The sequence below is a fragment of the Sciurus carolinensis genome, chromosome 9, assembly GCF_902686445.1.
Source record: "Sciurus carolinensis chromosome 9, mSciCar1.2, whole genome shotgun sequence".
In the NCBI taxonomy this organism is placed as follows: domain Eukaryota; kingdom Metazoa; phylum Chordata; class Mammalia; order Rodentia; family Sciuridae; genus Sciurus; species Sciurus carolinensis.
The window spans coordinates 106,612,164-106,634,224 of NC_062221.1; positions in this window are offsets into that span (position 1 = coordinate 106,612,164).

The following is a 22,061-nucleotide window of genomic DNA, read 5'->3' on the forward strand; positions in this document are numbered from 1 at the left end:
AGAGGAGCATTAAAGAAGGCTGAGTTCCCATTTAGATAATTAGCAGTCAACTAAGTAGCCTCTCTAGATACCCAGTGTATATTTGCCTTATTTGCTGATGTGAGTGAGATCTCATAATTTTCAATTTATGCTGCTACACCCAAACTCATTGTCTGCTGCATTGACATATAAAGGTAGCAGGCAACCTTCATTTTATCTCGCCACCTTAGCATGCATCATCTCTACAGTGGAAGGAGAGGAAAGTATTGGGTCATGAGCAGTGATATCCAGTGATGCAAAAAGATACTTATTTAAAATTTCAGAAACAGTTGTCTTGGTTGTTTGACTTTTACCTAATAAAACAACTAATCTATTATTATAACTACTCAGTGGGGGACACCCAAACATTTAATTTAAATATATTTACCTAAATAATCACATCACATGCAATTTATTGTTGTGTTAGGATGCTACATTTTATATGCTTATGAAAGAAAATGTCTCAGAATATTTGTACATTCCTATATATTTTCATGTTAGGGAGAATTCATTAAAGTGAATATTTTATAGAAGAGAAATAGTCTTGCCATCTTTTTAGTGTTCCGTTTATGATAATCAGAAGGTGAAGAGAACACTACCTTGAAAAACTGAGGTCAAACTCTAGTCTGTCCATTAATACTGTTGAACTTGAAAAACTTACTGCCCAAATCTGTTATTGTCTTGGACTACTTCTTGCTGTCCATGATACTCATATTTTTTCATCTTATCCAAAGGTCATAGGTATGATGAAAGTGATCAATACAGTTCCTACCAGTCAGTTAGGAATTAAGTGGAGCTAAAATCCTGTGGGATTTTTTAAAATGCTAAATTACAGCATTTCAGAAGGAAAAGATCATGAGTCTACTATGAAAAATTGATTTGTATCTCAATTTGTCTAAAGCAGTTTGTTATCTCAGTGGAAGCAATACCTAAATCTAAAATGTGGGACCAGAAAAGGATTTAAATAAAGTGTCTTATAGTTTTTATTTATCATGAAAATTAAATATGAAAGGGTTAAAAAATGATGAAAATGCTCCACATTAACTGTGGGGAATATGTCTTTGGATTGCCAGTGCATACCCAAAACTGCAAATCATACCAAACTTTACATACACTATACTTTGATTTATTTCTATATGTATATGCCTGTGATAACATATAATCTATAGATTAGACACGGTAAGAGTAAAAGATTTTAGAATGATCAAATACAACCTATCTAGTAAAGGTTATGTGAATATGATGTTTCTCTCTCAAAATGGCCTCATTTCTCTGGTCTCCATAGTAATATTTCCATACCTGGTTGATCAGGGTTGACTGAACAATGGAAAGTAAGACTTAGGATGGGAGGGGACTGCTCTCTATAGATCACACTGCTTTCAAGTTTATAATTTCAATATGATTTATGTTTGTTCTCTTATAAATGTGTATTTTAAATAAGCAACAGTGTAATCCATATTACACTTTATATGGATTCTATCACTTTATTTCAATTTGCTGAAGCTCTGCTGAAATGATTTCATTGTTGTTCATTTCAACATATTTCTTTCTCCTCTCTCAATGTTCTTTAAACTATTCAAAAATTTAAGAAGACTTTAGAATATACATGATTCTTCAGAAAAAATTTGATATATTAAAGACACATAATTTTCTTCTACATCAAATATATATTTGTTGATATTAATAAATCATTAAAACCTTTGTAACAGGGTATTTGAGCCTCTGTGTCTTATAAAAAATAAAACAATAATATAAGCCCATTTTCTTAGCTCTGCTGTATATTTCTCAGTTAAATTGAGGATAATTTCCCAATAGTCTGTGTAGCATCATGGGCCAGGGTGTTGGGTATTAATACAAGAGATTTTTTTTCTAACACCATTTTGCTGCATGGAGAGATAAGTACAGAGCCTTTCTCACTTAAAAAAATAAATTGGTCACAATCTGAGTTCAGGAAATCACTTTGCAACTTCTTCTGTTCATTTTCTTTGCAGTTTTTCAAAAAACAGCTTCATATTCTGTACTCTGATTCTTTTGTATATGGTGTTCCTTAGGCAGGGTTATTAGAAATAAGGATGCACTCGGCAATTAAGGAAATGATTTTATTCAGGGTGTTACAATAGGGAGGAATTTCATTAATAAGAGCCCTCTCAAAGAAATAGAATGGAGTCTGGGGTTTTACAGAGGCAAGTAAAAACAGAAAGTATGGTCAGGAAATCTCATGGGAGACACAAAGAAGGGTAGAGAAGGCATAGATGGTGAATTCTTAGCATATGCAGGGGAGTTCTTTGCCATTAGCAATTTCTCATAATTCTAAAGAATGTAATATTTCTGCACCATCCCTGCTTCCCAGATGCACAGGGGCCAGGTAAATATCCAGATAGCCAGTACCTCCTTCCTTTTTCTAAAAATGAATGTCATTTGTAGCTGACAATAGCAGAAGTGGTCATAGTCTTCTTAATAAAGGGAACTGCAGTCTCTAAGAAATCCCTAGAGACTCTTTTGGGGTTGTTTATACCAAATCAGTCAAACTGTTTTTTGAGAGGTGATAGCAAAGCTCAGTTGGTTTGGAGTTCTGAATAAAAAGCATTTTTATAGGACACTTAAGATGAAAAAGGAAAAAAAAAGACATTAATATAAAATATTTGGTTACTGCAAAGAGCCAGGATTTGAACACTGAGAATAACCAGTTCTGTGTGTTCCAAGAGGTTAGTAAAGGAATTTATTTCATTTATGCTTCCGTTAAAACTTTTAAAGGAAGTTAATGGTGTGCTTGTTGGATGTTGCACACAGTCTTGGCTTCTTACCATTTTAGGGCATGCATTATCTACCATCCTTCCAGAATTTTTTAAGTGGTTCAGATTGCAATTGTCCAGGAAAAGTTCTTTTTTATACCCTGTCTATTGTGGCCATGATCCTTTGAGGTTTATCTGAAGTCATCAGATTTAGTTCACAGATTTTCTTTTGTTCCTAGAAAAGGAAACAGCTATAAGGTAACATATTATACTTATAAGGATCTGGAAAGTCAGGTTTTATTTATCAGTGGTTCCAACTCAGGAGAGAGGTAGAAAATTTGAAAGTTATAGCCAAATATCAAAGAAAACTGGAAAAACAGAAAATTAAATTAAGAATAAGGCAGTATGTTCCAGTCCAATTTTGAGTATTACAATGCTAATCTTTTGTTAGATAGAGTCCCAATTGAGTCTATTGTGAATGAGATAGTTCACCTAATTTCTCTTTCAGTGGATTTATCACTAATATATAGGAACTCATTTGATTTATGGGTATTAATTTTATATCCTGATACTTTGATTAATTAATTTATTAGATCTAGAATTTTTTGGGTCTTCTAAATATAGAAACATGTCATCAGCAAATAGGGATAGTTTGAGTTCTTCTTTTCTATTTGTATCCCTTTAATTTCTTTCTTTTGTCTATTTGCTCTGTCTAGAGTTTCAAGGACTATGTTGAATAGAAGTGGTGAAAGAGGGCATCCTTGTCTTGTTCCAGTTTTTAGAGGGAATGCTTTCAGTTTTTCTCCATTTAGAATGATGTTGGCCATGGGTTGAGCATACAGAGCTTTAAAATGTTGAAATATGTTCCTACTATCCATAGTTTTTATAGTGTTTTAAAGATGAATGGATGCTGTATTTTGTCAAATGTTTTCTGCATCTATTGAGCTGAACATGTGATTCTTGTCTTTAAGTCTATTGATGTGATGAATTATATTTATTGATTTCTGTATGTTGATCTAAACTTACATCCCCAAGATGAACCCCATTTTATCATGGTGCAATATTTTACGTGTGTTTTTGTATGCAATTTGCCAGAATTTTATTGAGAATTTTTGCATTTATGTTCATTAGGGATATTGGTCTGAAAGTTTCTTTCCTTGATATGTCTTTGTCTAATTTTGGTATCAGGGTTATACTAACTTTATAGAAAGAGTTTAGAAGGGTTCCTTCCTTTTCTATTTCATAGGATAATTTGTGGAGTACTGATGTTAATTCTTCTCTGAAAGACTTGTAGAACTTGGTTGAGAATCCATTTGGTCCTGGGCTTTCCTTAATTGGTAAGCTTTTCATGGCATCTTCTATTTTCATTGCTTGAAATTGATCTGATTAAATTTTCTATGTCCTACTGATTCAGTTTGTGTAGGTCTTATGTCTCTAGAAATTTGTTGATGTCTTCAAGATTTTCTATTTATTGGAGTATACATTTTCAAAATAGTTTCTGCTGGTCTTCTGTATTTCAATAGTGTTTTTCGTATTTCTTTTTCATCATGAATTTTAGTAATTTGAGTTTCTCTCTTTCTCTTTGTTAGCATGGCTAAGGGTTTATCAATTTTATTTATTTTTTCAAAGAAATAACTCCAGCTTGCTAGGACTTAGCTCCCTCAGCTGCCAATCTCTGAGTCATGGCTGCAAAATGATTCCTTCCTCTGTCCTCTATAGGTGCTGAGAGAGATGTGGTTTCTTTCCTGTGTAAGGCTATTTTCCTGCATGCCTTTTAGTTTAGCTGGGCAGTGTATTTGGTCTCTAAATTCTGAACCCAGACACATCTCAGTCCTCCTAAAAATGTGGCTTCCTTTAGTTCCCTTATCCTTTCAATGTGCTCAAGGAGGGACTGTCAGGCTGGTGCCTTTGACCATGGCAGCAACTGTGGTGCTGGAGATTTCTTTTTTATTTTATTATATCCAACCTCTGGAGTCCCTTATATGCTTTGAGTGTCCAGATTTAAACTCCAGTAAAGTCCTCCACCTTTGCTGTTGTTGTTGTTCACCTACCTTGCTGAGAAGCTTCCTGACTGCTTTCTTGGTTTCAAGGCACAGATCAGCCAGGAAAGTGACCTGCTTTATTCCACCATCTTAAAAGCTCTCTTTGTTGTTTTTGAGCAGGGGTGGATGGGAAAATGGATATTGTATAAATTGAGCATCCACTAGAGAAGACAGGTAGCACATTTGCCAGCAATTAGAAATTTATAATCAGGGACAAAAAGATCTCAAAGACAATGAGCAAGACAGGAAATGGTTGAAATGTGTGCTCTAGAACATTCAGTTTTCCATTGGAACACAAAAATTTTCTCTACTGTGAAGGTGTATTGGATAAAAACAAACAAAAAGTACCTCAAAGAAAGATTATTCTTTATTACAGAAAAAGATCGATACGAATAACTTTGGTCTAGTTATTAATATCAGTATAATAAGAATGGTATCACATAGGCCTTCTTCACTACTCTTTTACAAGTTTTCAAAAAGAAGAAATCAGGTGCACTTAAATGCTTCTTAAGTCCAATAAGCAAACACAAGAATTTTACCAAATTTTATCGTAGTACTTATGGATTTGGACAGAGTTCTCTATTTTTTTTTTTTTTTTACATTTTAGAGAAGCTTTATTTTTAACTACTTATGCATTACAATTACCATAAACACACTTTTAATATTTTATTTCCTAACATTTTGTTACAAATTAACAGAAAAACAGTTTTTCATATTTACAGGGTATCAGATGAGGAGTTCTCTATTTTTGATAATTACCAAATATCTACAAATTCTTAGAACTCTTAAAAGTGACTTTCCTTACTCAAATAAATGACTCAACTTTTTAACTTACTCATTTAAAGAAAGAGACTAGGCCCATTCTTCCAAAATGTTATAAACATTACTTTTTCCTATTTCCTACAAAACTTCTGGTTATGTTGCTTAAGTGAGTGACATTTTCAAATATGGCATTTCTGTCAGTCTTGGATGCATAGCTAATGTTTACAATGGTGTCCTACTAATAAGGAAGATAAAATTCTTATTGAGCATATGCAAATGATGGTATCACCATGAAAATAAGCATACTTACCATGCATTTGAAATCCTGGAGGGATCAGGCAGGTAGAATACAGTTTACACATACTTCACTTCTACCCATAAAAGAGAGTCCACTAAGTTATTTTGAGTTGCAGATCACCTATGGGAAAAAAAGTATTTTCTTATATATCCAGAATATAAAAGATTACAACAGCAAACATATTCTGTAAAAAAAAAAAAAAAAAAAAAAAAAAAAAAAAAAAAAATCATGGGCAGTCTTCACTTGATCATTTATAACTAATTAATTAATTAATTCTGGCTTCATTAAATCCTGGGTTGGTAGTTGAATGAACCCATCTGCTTCTCCACTTAGATTTCAGGAAATCTGACTCAATATGCTGAGGTGGCCTTTAAGTTGTTTAAATGGTGTGTGCTAAAAGTATCTGGTGCAGTCCTTTCCCTTGGAGATTTGAGATGAACTTTTTTTTAAAACTGAAAATGAACTATTCAGCTCTATGGCTGATTACAAGAAATTTGAGAAAAGTGTTAGAATAAAGCAAAATGTTTAAATATCCTTTATTATAGAATACTTAAAATGTTTGTATTTAGTTTAGAACTCATTATTTTCAAATGTCACACATCTGAGAAAAGTTTATTCCAAGAATAACACAAATAACAAGGAAATTTGGGTTATTTCTGTGGCATTCAAAACAAGATAATAAAGTCAAACAAAAAAATCAAGAAAGATACCTATGATGATTAGCTCTACTTTCAAAGATAGTTAATACTGTATTTCTTCCTTAAAAATACTTGAACAAAACCTATGCAGAGAAAAAGAACCATTCATTGGCAGCATGTAATGATCCTGAGACAAAATGCACTATGAATATTTCAAGCATAGTTAGAGTGCACTAAGAACGTATGATCAAGTAAGTTGATTCATCAAGTTTAAAGTAAGTTTTAAACATTTATATTTTAACCAACTCTATGGCAAATGATATAAATCACTAACTGAAAACCACTGTCTCAAAAAATGCTAGATTAAAATTAAAGAAGAAAACTTAGAGCCAAGATGGTGAATTTTCCAAAAAATAACAGAAAGTATGACTGAGACCATTATGTTGTTTCTGTAATAGCAAAGTAACACCAGAAATATGCAATTAGAAGCATAATATTAACAAGGTGGGCATTGAGAAATCTATAGGAAGTTTCCTTACATCTTAGAGTTTCTGAAATACTTGCTATCTTACCCATATAAATTTAACCTAGAGGAGACTAGCATCTCTAGGGTTGATAACTCCTCCCTTGCAATTTGTCATAAATCTTACATCAAATTCACCTAATTTTAACACCTCAAATTTTATAAGATTAAAGAATAAATTCATGCAAGTTTTCCAGGGAACCTCAGGAAAGATTCAAAGGTAATTGTAGGACAAAAAATATTTTTTTAAGATTCAATCTCAGGAAGGTAATATATCAGAATTCATCAGAATATTGGCTACTTGATTGAGAGAGTACATTAGATTTTCCCAGGCTGCCACAAAAAAAAAAAAAAAAAAAAAAAAAAGAAGAAGAAGAAGAAGAAGACCACTAGCACAGTGGCTTAAAATAATGGAAATTTGTTCTCTCAGTTTAAGGGACTATAAGTCCCAAATCTAGATGTTTATATGATAATCCTTCCTCTGAAATTGGGAAAGGCATAATATATATCTTCATTCTCTAAGGTAGAGATTAGAAGAAATAAGGGGATTGCTAATATTAAGCAAGTTTGAAAAGCAGTCAAGAAAATTACATTATGTTTCAAGGTCTAAGAATAATCCTCTTGAACCCAGGCTCTACTGTCTGGGTCAGTGACACATCTTCTAGGTCTTTGGAGGGTGTTTGCTTAGTAGGTACCCTGTGGGTATTACATTACAAGGATCCCATACCTCTCTGGCCTCTACAACTGTTTCCCTTCCAGTCATTCTTTGTTGATATTGAATGTATCTCAAGGGAATCCATACCATTAGAAAAGCAAATTCACAGATTGATCCTTTAAGAACCCATTCCTATTGCTGGATTCTCCTGAGATGGTTGACTGAATTCATGAATCTCTACTACAAGATTACCCACTTGCACCTCTCAAATTGTCTCTAGCTTGCACTTCCTCAACTTCTACTATCTGGATCCTCCAAGAATTTTATTAATCAGCAAGTGCTCTTTCTATTTTACTTAACAGTTCCTTCCTCAATTTACCTCTTTTCTCTCTCATTTTCTAATAAATAGCAAAGAGAAACTGGGTCAATCTTTCCCAATTTGCTTACAAATCCCCTTGGCAGAATATGTAATCCCACTGTTTGTAAGATTTAATTTTCACAGCATTAAAACACAACTCAGTGAAGTTTTCTACCTCTTTACAATCAATATTATCTTTTCTTCCTTGTCCAGTAATATTAATTTCCATTTTGAGACCACCACAGAAGCATCTTTATGTTTATGTTTCCACAAATCATCTCTTCAAGAAAATATAACTTTTTTAATCCAACATCTTAAAAGATCTTTCTTGACCCATAATATAATTTCAAAACCACATCAACATTTCTGGACATTTGTTGTTACAGTAGCACACACCTTTTTGTGTTGCCAGGAACTGAACACAGGGGTACTTAGTAACTAAGCAACATCCCCAAATCTTTCTACTTTTTCTTTTAAAGACAGGTCTTAGCAAAGTTGCTGAGGCTGACTTTGAACTGGCAGTCCTCCCGCTTCAGCCTCCCAAGTTGTTGGGATTGCAGGCATGAACCACCTATTCCAGCATCACCCAGATCCATATCCGTGGGTGTAGATTTAAGATGCTAATAGGACATATGATGTAAGAAGTACCATGAGTAAAGCATGGGAGGGCAATGCAAGCACTAAGTTGCATTGCATAATAGCACTCTGACTCCACCTCCAGTTCAGCCCCCTAGCTACTGTCTCTCTGTAAGTGTTAAAATTCTAGACTGAGAGGAGGTGACTCACTCTCTCTGTTATTGCCAGTCTCAAATGTATCCTTTCCTTTTATACAAATATCTTGCTCTGATACTCATACATTACACATCCTTAAATTCTTCGCTGCAGTGTGGTCAATAACCTGGAAGATTCAAGCAAAGTTCTCCTCTACTACCAGAGATCGCCTTGAATCCCTTTGTAATGGCAGTTCCAAAATCTTTTAGTTTCTTAGGGATGCCATAACAAGTCACCATTAACTTTGTGACTTACAAACAGAATTATATCCTGTGAAAGTTCAGGAGGACAGAAATTTGAAATCAGGAGTTCTGAAGGCTCTAAGGAAGAATCCTTTCTTTAATCTTTCTAGTCCCTAATAACTCGCAGCAATCCTTCATATTCTTTAACTTGTGGATACACTTTCCAATCTCTCTTTTTTATTTCTAGATTTATTTTCCATGTGTTTCTCTGTGTGGTCTCTTATCTTTTATGAGAACACAAGTCATTATATTTATAGTACAACCAACACCATATGACCTCCTCTTAATTAATTCTATCTGCAAAAACCCTATTTTCAAAGAAGGTCATATTCTGAGGTTCAGGTGGACATGAACTTTTGAGGGCCACTATTAAACTGACTACAAATAATATTATGAGTTATCAAGAAACAATTGTGTTCTATTTAATCAAAATATCAGGAAAAGATTTTTAAAGTAACTATAGGAGTTAACATGATATTGAGACACTTTTTTAAAAATAAGACTTTACTTTCTTAAAAAATCAAGGACATAATATAATGAACATTAAAATATAAACAATTACTCTGATGAAACCAGAATCATCTCTTCCACTCTTCTTTCTCAAGGTATGAGAGAGACCCTACACTTGCCAAAATACCCATTTCAGATTTTAGTGATTCAAATCACTTCTTTCAGATTTTAGTTTAAATATTTAATTGATCTGGTATTGGTTTAAAGTATGTATTTGGATGACATTGAGTCTTATAAATTTGTCCTATTCCTTTTCTCTTTCTTAAGATGATATATGGTTATTTGAAGTGTTTATTGTGTTCATATGAATTCAGGGAGCAACGTGTTATTTTCTGGATTCTTTGGTGGCCTGATTACCATTTTACTTTTCATTGCTATTTTCAGTTATGACAGATATCATCTATACCCCAGTCTATACATATCTTGTTGGAACACAAATCAGAGATGAATCATTTTCTCTGCAACAATAAAAGATACTGGGGAAATTCATGTAGAAATTGTTGGGTGCATGATGCTTGCCTGTGGTTCCTCTATCCTGTGATGCCACACCCTTATGTTGATTAAAGTATCATGAGCAGACCTATAGAGTCTTGTGAGTCTTCTAAATTAACTGAACTTTACAGTTGTTGTAATCTAAAACACGACCTCACTTATTAATTCTAGGATTAATAATCCACAAAAAGCAACAGAGATGAACATATAGCTCAAGTCCATCAAATCAGATATTTAAGGATGTGCTAGGAAACCTAAATGCTCTTTCTTTCTCTAGGAGTGAAGTGTTCAGGAAATTGAAGCAATGCTCTTACCTTCTTCACCCCAGTGGAATTCATCAGTATCAAGAAGGGTGACAAAATGATAAATTCCAAAGGAGAGATAATGAGACTGAGACCCCTAATTCTTAAAGCTGTCTCTTCTCCTGGACTCCCAAGTTATTTGAGCAATAAATTCCTATGTATGCTTTAGCAGTAGGAACAGTATATGTCAGATTTAACAGAAAAACTCTGATTAATACATTATCTAAGGGTAAAAGCTATATTTTCTTCCTTTATTTATTCCTACTTTTATTATAATGCTTAACACATCTAAGTAAAGAATAATTTTTAAACTAAAGCAAACAAAACTAATGAATCTCTTTTGTCCATAATGCTGTCTCCATTAACTATTTTGCTTTTGAACTTCACTAGAAAATTCCACTTGAATATGATGATATACCACTAGTAACAATAACTACATGAAAACCTTGTTTCACAAAGTATTTAGAATTCCATTTTCTGGGAAGAGATGGCATGATTTCAAATGTCATTTATTCCATTTTTATCAGATTTGTGATGTTCTAAGTAGTTTCTAAGTAGCAAAACTATAAATTTCAGTTTTTTATCTCAAAAATGTTGGATACAACAGTACATGCATCACCAGATATTGGTAAGGTAAATGATAAAGTGTATTTTAAAAACCAATATATCTATAGCATGGTAAATTTCCAACAAAAGTCAATTAAATAATTATTAGTCACTAAAATTTACTTTGTTTCAATTAGTAACAATCATCAAGTATTCCTTAATTTAGATATCATTTTACTGAAAATTCTATGAAGGAAATAAAACTAAGAGAACACTATCATTTTTCAAATTAATACATTTTGATGCAGTAATATATTTATGTGATATTGGAACATATTCTTACTTGTTTTTCATCTCTTTCTTTTCATTTTCTACCTTCTATTTGTTATATTATTTTCAATTTTTTCTTCTTCCAATTTTTATTTTCCATCTCTTTTATTTCCCTAGTCTTTTATATTAGAAGCTCTGCATCCACAGAAAAACATGAAAAAAACTCCTTCAGCTTTATAAAAATTATTTACACTTATAATTTGAAATTTTTAAAATCTTTAATGAATTAGAAATGTCAGTGAATTTTGTATCTTGCCTAAATAACATTATTGTTTACAAATTAGACTCATCAGTTATTGATAAATAGGAAAAATTATCTCTGATAGAAGATCCATAAAGAAAGGTAGATCTTCATGTAACAGCAATTTCAATTTATTTCCTTGAGAATTTAACACATAGTGTCTGTCTCTGAAAGCTGTCTGAATTGATCACAACAAATGGAGAGAAGCTTTGCAGAACAAATGTCTTTTATAATCAGGTGTTACATGGGTGTTGGAGTCGGGTGATAACTTCCTGTTCTGTTCTGTTTTATAAGAACAGGAAAAATTACATGGATGAAAGAGGATCTGGTAGCTTATTCCCTTTAGTTCCTCTAAATGTCTTACACTTAAGTATGGTATAAGACAAAGATAGGAAGGAAAATCAAGTTAGACACAACACTGAAAGCATGGCATATTAAAAGAAAAGTAGCTTGTGATCAAAGCTGAAGAAAATTTTGCAGACAAGATGTGTGGAAATAAATGATCAAGTATTTTAATAGGGTTTCAACACTTATTTTCCCCAAGGCTGGATGAGGAAGAGAGTGTAGAATGTTCTTCCTTTCATTGAAATATAGAATAAAAGTCATCTTTTACCTAAACTACCCTTGAACCACTTCTCCAATAGCAGAAGCTAACTTTCAGCAGTGTCCACTTATCAACCTGTCCCCGTGGGATTTTTTTTTTCCACTAGTAAAATATTTAACAGTTCAAACAAATGTTCATAGGTCAATTTAAGAGACAACAATCTGAAAAGTTTGCAATTAGTAATTTGTAAGAAGTCACTTACCAATAAAGTTTTTGCATTTCCCCACTCATATTCCACTGATAATGATCAGTTTTTATATTCATATTTATTTTTATTATCTAAAAAGTAAAAACTTGATTTATGACCATAATGACTCTTTTTCTCCCAAACCCCCCACTTTCTGGGGGGTGATAAAATGGCATCCAGATGGAGAGGGCTGTGTAAAAAATGGTGTGTACCAAAAAGGAGTAAATAAAGTTTGTGAGTTTATATCCCTTTTTGAGCGAGGTAGAAGAAAACCAATGTGCTTGATGGGAAGAAACTCTTTTTAGGACAATAAGTGGTAGAAACCTGGGTTCTTATCTTTGGAAATATAAATTTATCTTTGGGAAAAGATATGGCAAGCATTCAGGTTTTGATCCTTGGAATATTTTCATGATTCTAGATTGTATTCCTCTCTGACATTTAAAACACAAACATCTAAGCATGTACATCTAAGAGTGTAAAACCTTTCCCATCTATTCAGTCTTCTCTTAGGTCAAGGGCTTCTCCTCTAATTCAAGTCCTGTGCTTCTGTTGTTTCTGTTTTACCTTTACCCTGAAAACCCTAACTATGCAGAAAGATGAAAATATTTCCTGGACAGTATCACAGGCATCATGTATCATACTCCATTCTTTTTTAAAAGAAACATTTGTCATACAAACTTTAAAAATGTTCTCCCCCACCCACAGCAAAGCATTCACTTTGTATTTATCAAAAAGATAACTTTTCACTGAAGATGTCCAGAGTCTTTGTAAAAGCTCTAACATTTAGCTATATATATATATAAAGTTCTAAGAATAGGATTTTTTTTTTGTCATTCTTATGATACCAGAGAGAAAAGGTATTGAAGGTATCAAGTTAAATAGAAAAGGATAAGAGTAAAAGTAGACCATAGGCCACACAATAAATCTAGTCTCAAAGCTTTATCCGGCAAATGACAACAGTGGAGGTACAGGGGTGAAGTCATTTGTTCATCATTGCTCTTTGGGGGTCCAATGTTAGTATAAATTTTATTGTAAGTTTTCAGTGGCATCCTTACACATAGGATCTTAATTTCAGGAACTATCTCAGTAGGATAATCTCAAATTCAGAAAAACCCAGTCATAAAATTTAGAGGCTATAACCAGTATAAATATTTACTCCAAATTATCTGAAATATATTATACTGTCAGTTAGGGATATGGTCACTACTACAGTGACCTTAAAGCCCAGTGCACTCTTTTCCTTCATAGAAAAAGGAATCAGCACCTTAAACCCACATGGGCGCTGTGTGTATCATACCTTCCCAGTGGTCACTAATATACACTTTATCCTGGGTAACATCCACAGGACACTAAACACTTTAATTGTAGTATCTTTCTATATACACTAATTTTCCTACACTAATGTTTTCCAAACACTCTCTCTAGACATGAATATTCATTATAATATTAGTGAATACTTCTGAAATGCTAAGCATGGTTCTGGGAACTTTATATTCATTAACACATTTTAAAATTCTCAACAACCCTATTATTATCCCTATTTACAGATGAGGTTCAGATACTGAATAACTTACTCCGTGACTGAATTAGTAAATGCTAGAACTGGGTTTAAGATCAAGTTCTGTGGCTTCTGAGTCTACATTTTCACTGTGCCATGCTGGATGTCATTAAATTAAATTCCCCAAATAATGTCAGTAAATACATTATATCACCTCTTACCAAGGCATAGGACAACTTAAGAAGAGTTCTGATATTAGAGATTTCCATAAATAATAATTTCTAAATTTAATAATATAACTTCAGTTCCTAAATTGGCCATTACACTTTTTTAAGCTGCTAGTGAAATGGCAGTCACTCACAGAAAGCCATTTATCTGGGGAAAAGAGCCCATAATTTCAGCACATTAAGGTCACATTGTAAGAAAAATGATCAATGTTTATTTGTTTTCCCTATCTCTCCCACCATGACCTCTGTGATCCATTTTACTTAAATGTAAAGAGACCATTTTCATAATGTTAGTATCGCACCAGTAAATTTACTTACAGTGAATTCTGTATTTTTGAGAGACATCCACTGACATTCTGATCTGTATTGTATAAGATATACATACAGAAAAAACAACCCCTATCTGATGCCCAGGAAGCTATGTAGGTTTAATGACAGAGCTACAAGTCTTTCTATAATTTTATAAAGCATACTTTAAAGAAGTTTTAAAACAAAATTAGCAGTTATTTGCATACAAAGACTACTCATTCACCCATCCATTTATTTATTTCATTCAAAAATATGTACTAGGTAGCTCTTATAAGATTTGGTCCTGGAACTACAAGGCTACACAAGGCAGGATAATCTCTACCAGCATGGTAAGTGAGTATGGAAATAATTGGAAGAAGTTACTGAAGGAAAATTTTAAAAAATGAAATTGAAAAATAAAGAATCAAATTATGGTGTTATATTCATAAATTTGGATACCATACTGACTAAAGAAAAATATAAATAACATATTCTCTCTTGAAAAACAAATCTGACTGCTGATAATGCTAGAATGAGTGTATTGTTACTTATTTTCTAGCACTCAATTTGACCCGCAAGAGCTAGTTATCATGAAACCTCCATGAATTGACTCCAGAATTCATAGTCTCTGACATACATCATTAATATAGAAAGGTAGTGTCAATTTATGAACTTAATTTAGCTTAGGCTGTAAGAAATAATCAACTCCTATGGAGGTAAAAATACAAATGATAATTCCACTAAATTATCTGAACCAAGAACTACTACTAAATGAAGATCTAATCCAGTGTAGTAGGCAGTTATTCCTTCTCTGTCATAAGCTCTGCTGCTGGCCACCATTTCTGTTCACCCACTAACCTGAGGTAGAAAAAGCATTAAATACCCATGTTATTAGTATTTTCTTATACCACTGTTATTGTAAAACAGCAAAAGACAATCTTGGCTTGGGGAAGGACTTTTTTCAACAGCTCACATTATTAGGTGAATACAGTTGAAATATATATTAGAGATCATAGGAAGGATGAAGTCAGTAAAATTAGAAAGTCTACATCATAAGGCAGATAAAAAATTGAAAGAAATGGCATTACAGTGGTTTTGATAAAATGAATTCCAAAAATATTTTTAATGTTTTACTTTGAAAGATTTTAAAATTTTAGAACTACTTAAATAGTACAGAGAACTCCATATGTCCTTCACCCAGATAAATTAAAAAATTATTAACATTTTATCACCTATGTGCTTTCTTTCTGTCTCAGTCTCTCTTTCCTCTTATCTTTCATAATATAGGCACTGTTAGGTGGTACAAAATAGGATATTTTTGGAGGAGGTTCCAATAACTTGGTTTGAGTTTATCTAATGTTTCATCATGATAAGCTTTAGGTAAAGAATTTTTGACAGAAATACTGTTCATGGTGTTTTCACTTCCTTTCACTATTCTTCACACACACACACACACATACACATGAGTTAGTTGTAGGTATCACATCACTTTATCTATATTATGAGTTCCTTCTAAAACCTAAACAGAATTTCAATATGTATCCTTACATTATTATAGAATCATGATATTGGTAATATACAGTTTCTATAATTGTCCCAATAATATTCTTTACGGTAACTTTTTGCTGATCCAGGATTTAATACAGAGCCACACATTGTATGTAGTAATATTTCATGAAATTGATAATAAAGGGAAAAAAATGAAAAAATAATTCTAAGAACATATGATAATAAAGATATAAGACAAAGGGGAAAGGTCTTTGTTGTCTTAAACTGCGGAATAAAAACTGTGAAGAAAAAAGCAGTTATAAAATCATTTTGCAACATTTGATGTAACAACGAATTCAGACAAGAATTATCAATGACTACTAAACCTCCAGTAAAAATTTGAAGACGAACATGACGTTTAAACAATCTGGAAGTGTTCTCCATAGATTACATATTAACTGAAAAGAGAATATCATAATATTAAAATGTAAAACCTGGTGAACACATTTAACCACATAATTAAAATCGACTTCACCAACAATGCAACAGATTGACATGACGTACCTTTAGAATATGCTGAACTGAGAACATAGCATCACTTACAATTTATTCCTGCCAAAATACATAATCTGACTCTAGTCATGAGGAAATATATGCAGGCATTGGCCTAGGGGGATAAAATGCTAAACCAGACAGTTAAAATCTCTGCCCTAATGGAGCCCACCTTCTGGTGGATGTGTGAAGAATGTAGGAAAGAGGCATAAGGAAAATAAAAATGAAATTGAAAAGTGAAAAATGTGGCATTTCATTCAGAGTCAAGTGAATAATTGAGTATTAGGTATCAAGACAGAAACATAAAATGAAAGTTAGGCTGTGTTGGTATAAGTCTGATTGTTGATAATAAAAAAAATTTGATTTTCAAATGATTTTCATTGAAATATTTGTCCTCATACTTGCTAACTACCGGAGCCACTGCACCACTGTTGATGTCATCTCTGATGTCAGTTTGGAGACAGACCCAGGGGTTGATCTTGGAGGTGAGGAGATTTGTTGGACCCACCTTGACATCACCAAAACTCAGATACCGAAATTTAATCTCACTGGGGTTACATATGGTAGAGGTGGCTGGTATAAAATGAAGCCAGATTTCCAAAGAAAGTTGTATCTTGGCCTCCTATAAGCCAAATGCCAAACACTTACAATAATACTAATATATTTGACAAACCCAAATTTAGGCACATTCTACAAAACTATGGCATATGTAATATTGAAAAATGTCAATATCATAGTAATTATAGAACACTGAGGATTTTCCTCCTTGATTCATCAAATTTAGTTTTAACTACAATCCTCAAAAAGTTTATATAGAAATAAATTCATAATGAATAAAACTTTTTAGAAATAACCATTTTAAAAGTAAATTTCAATTAAAACAGGTGTGCACCAATCATACCCACAGTTCAATATCCAGGTTTTGATGTCATTATAAATGTATTCACAGTTTGTTCTGTATTGTAATAACATTTTATGATACCTTTAATGGATTGTAATCCTGGTGATTTTGATTTGTCTAATTATGTATAATTACCAGACATTGAATTATTTCAGTAGAAATGTATTAATTGACAGCTTCTATTTATGAACATCACAATATTAAATTATAATAGTTGAGAAGAGAGAACATTAGAAGTTATTTTTGTTTAAGATCTAAAGTATAAATAATTGCATGTATAAGAAAAACAGTTGTATTTGTAAGAACTGGATTTATATACATATAATAAAATGGTTTTTGCTAGGGGTGGAGGCACATCTCTGAAATATTAGATATTTGGGAGGATGAGGCAGGAGGATTGCATATTCAAAGACACCATAGGTAATTTAGCAAGATTTGGTCTCCAAATAAAAATTAAAGGATTGGGGATGCAGTTAAGTGGTAGAATGCCCCTGGGTTCCATCCCCAGTATCCTCTCCAATAAAAGCTTTTATTCAGTAAAGTAATGCATATATTAAAATATTGTGTGATTTCTATTTACCAAATGTATCAAAATTAAAGGACTCTGTGAGAAAATTCATTAAACAGCCATTTCTCTAATCCTAAACTCTTTAAGAAAGCTACAAACTCCTTAACTTAAAAAAGAAGTATAGTCCATACTTTTTATGTAACAAATGCGTAATAGCCACTTCCAAGAATTTAACCAAAAATATGTTTCCAGGAAACAAAATATTGTTTTTGGGAAGGTATTTTGGTAGTTTTCAAAATTAATTTTGGTTTCCATGCTTGGTATAGCTGCAGGAGTTTCAAATAATCTTACTAAGTATTCATGTGGATATAAAAACTATTTACACAATTTGCACTGTATTTAGTTCAGAACTTTACCAAGTGTCTTGTACAGTTTTGGAAAATTGTGTCATTATCAATGCTTCTAATCATGCCAATACACACTTAGATGCATATTTACATACTTAGATGCATACTTACCTCAATTTTCTTTTAACATTATTTAATTCACAATCACTTCACATGTACATCAAACATCTGATTATTCAGCTATGTCTTCTAGTGCAGGAAATAGCAAAGTAAGACCCTGTGCACTCTCATGCATCTGAATTTTCAAATGAGGTTTTATTGGAACAAGTTATGCCCATTCGTACATATTATCCATGAATTCTTTAGTGCAGCTGCCTGAGTTGAGTAGTTGCAGCAGAGCTTGTATGGCTAACAAAATCAAAGATATTTAGTAGCTAGCCCTTTACCAAAAATTCATGTACACTAAATAATTGCCATGCTGATTGGAGTGAGATGAACTCTTAGAGTAGTTTTGATTTGCATTTCTCTAAGTGCTAGAGATGTTGAACATTTTTTCATATATTTGTCCATCAATTGTATTTCTTCTTCTGTGAAGTGTCTGTTCAGATCCTTAGCCCATTTATTGATTAGGTTATCTGTGGTTTTGGTATTAAGTTTTTTGAATTCTTATAGAGATTAGTGCTTTATCTGAGGTGCATGTGATAAAGATTTTCTCTCAACCTGTAAGCCCTCTCTTCACATTGTTGATTGTTTCTTTTGCTGTAAAGAAGTTTTATAGTTTGGGTCCATCCCATTTATTGATTCTTGATTTAACTTCTTGTGCTTTAGTGGTCTTGTTAAGGAAGTCAGATCCTAGGCTGACATGGTTAAGATTTGGGCCTACTTTTTCTTCTAGTATTCACAGGGTCTCTGTTCTAGTGCCTAAGTCTTTGATTCACTGTGAGTTGCGTTTTGTGCAGGGTGAAAGAGTGGCTTTCTATTAAGAATACAAGCAACAATAAATGTTAGTGAGGATGTGGGGGAAAAGGTACACTCAAACATTGCTGGTGGGAATGCAAATTGGTGCAACCATTATTGAAAGTCTTATGGAGATTCCTCAGAAAATTTGGAATGGAACCACCATTTGACCCACTTATCCCACTTGACCCAATTATTCCACTCCTGGTTTATACCCAAAGGTCTTAAAATCAACATAATACAGTGACACAGTCACATCAATATTTATAGCAGCTCAATTCATAATAGCTAAACTATGGAACCAATCTAGATGCCCTTCAACAGATGAATGAATAAATATAAGAATGAGGGGATATTACTCAACTTTAAAGAAGATGAAATTCTGGCATTTGCTGGTAAATGGCTGTAGATAGAGAATATCATGGTAAATGAAATAAATCAAACCCCAAAAAACCAAAGGCCAAATGTTTTCTGTGATATGTGAATGCTAATTCACAACAAGAGGTTTGGGATAGGGAAGAAAAGAGTTACTTTATATTAAGTAGAAGGGAGTGAAGGAAGGGGAAGGGGTATGGGGGTAGGAATGATAGTAAAGTGAAACAGACATTATTACCTCAGGTATATATATGACTGCATGAACAATGTAATCCTACAATATGTATAATCAGAAAAAAGAGAGAGATTACACTCCATTTATACATGAGCTATCATTCTCTTTTTTATCGATTATATTAGTTGTGATGTGATATGTAATTTTAAAAAAATTGTGTAATTTCTTTACACTAAGTGTGAATTCTATTTCAGGATAAGAAAAGATGCATTATAAAATATATGCTACATAACAATGTTTGGAGACTAGAAGAATTTTAAGCAAGTGCCCTAACGAAAGAGTTAAGACATGAAGGGATAAACAGTAATTAAGAATTTTTAAATTATTAAAGTTTCATTTATTTTCCCTTAAAACAATTTTTAATTTAGATTTATTTTGTTTCTTCTATTTTTTTTTTCCAATGGGAATTGATTCAGGGACATTCTACTACTAAGCTACATCCAGTCTTTTTAAAATTTTATTTTGAGACATAATATCACTACATTGCCCAGGCTAAAATGGAACTTGCAATCCTCCTTCCTTAAGACTCCCAATACAGTTTAATTTTTAATTGTAATTTTTTTGAGACAAGATTTCTCTATGTTGCCCTAACTGTTCTTGAATGCTCAGCCACAAGTGATCATATCTTAGCATCCAAAATGGTTGGGAATTAATATTTACAAACTGTGATCAAATACTAAAACATATCAATGAAGTCTGCATGATCATAAAACGGAATAATCTACTTATCCAAATAATGTTATGGATGCTTTTAATGATAGAATGATATACATAATACAATTTTTAAAACTGGTATAAAAACAAACTTTCAATGATTTTTATATTGTTCACTATAGTTTTTAATAGTCTACACTATAGTATTATTAGCTAAATATGCTATGTTATGCAACAGATCTCTAGAGCTTTTTCAACTTTTGAAACTATGCCCACACAACAGCACGTCCTCATTTCCCACTTACCACTGCCCCTGGCAACACCAACCTACTTTGTCTCAATGAGTTTAAATTACTTTAGACAGTTTATATAAATAAAAGCTTGCAATATTTGTCTTTTTGTAATTGGCTTATTTTATTTAGATAATGTTGTCAAAATTATTTCATATTGTAGCATGTGACAGTTCCTCCTCATAAAGGCTGAGTAAAAACATATATATATACATATATATATATATATATGTGTGTGTGTGTGTGTGTGTGTGTGTGTGTGTATACCACTTTTTCTTTATCCAGTATTCTGGTGATGCACATTTAAGTTCTTCCTACAAGTTGGCTATTGTAAATAATTCTGCAGGAACTATAGATGTGCAAACATTTTTAAAAATGTTTTCAATTCTTTTAGATATGTGAACATAATTTCCTGTATTATATAGTATTTTGATTTTAAAATTTTTGAGGAAACTCCATACTGGTTTTCACAACAATGACTTCATTTTACAATCCCATAATCAGGGCTTCAAGTGTTCCAATGTATCAATATCTTTGCCAATGTTTTGCACTTCCTGCCTGTGTTTGTTGTGTATTTGTGTGTGGCAGGAGGAAGGTGTGTAATAGCAGCCATTCTAACACATGTGAGGTGATATCTCAGAGTGCTTTTGATTTGTTTTTGCTGATGATTAGTTGTGGCAAACACATTTTCATATGCTTGTTGTTCAATTTCAATGTCCATTTTGATGAAAGGTTTTTCATGCACATAAACTATTCAGATTTCACTAGCACTCTGAATCCATGGAGACAAACACCAATGACTTGACTTCCCACCTAAAAGCTAGAATTGAATAAACATTCCATTATTCTCTTTCCCCAAGAAAGCGGACATGAGGTGAGCTGAGGAGTACTGTCTTTGGGGAGTGGCAATCATAGATAAAGAAAACTGATTTTATTTTTTACATTTCAATCTGGCTGCTCTCAGTTTTGAGATTGTCTCTGATAGTGCAACTTCTGAAATGCTTTCTGAAGTTGTTATAAATATCTGTTGGTCCATATGTGGTTGTTAGCCTGGTTTCTCCATGGAGAATGGTATTAGACTTTCTAGTTCACAATTTTATTGATAAAACTCCTCCAAAGTGATAACCTTTTAAGTATGAGATTTCTTTGGTGTACACAAAGCACAAACATTTTCTCACTCATTGTACACTGTTTACTATAATTACTAGGTAAAAAAATATATGGGGAATTTTACTGCCTTATTTTTAACATTTTCTCTTGGTATCTTCTTATTATTGCAAACAAAAATTATTTTAGATATTTCTAAAACATGTGTCAAATTCAATTCCAGATCTTTTCCTCTCCTCCCCCCAAAATAAATGTATATTCTTAAAGCCTTCTCATATAAGGTGACTTATGTGAAACCCTATACTGTCAGTGATCAAGTCAGAGAGGCTAAAAACTATCACTGAAACATTGACTTTTCTTATTATTAATACCCTGTTTATCAG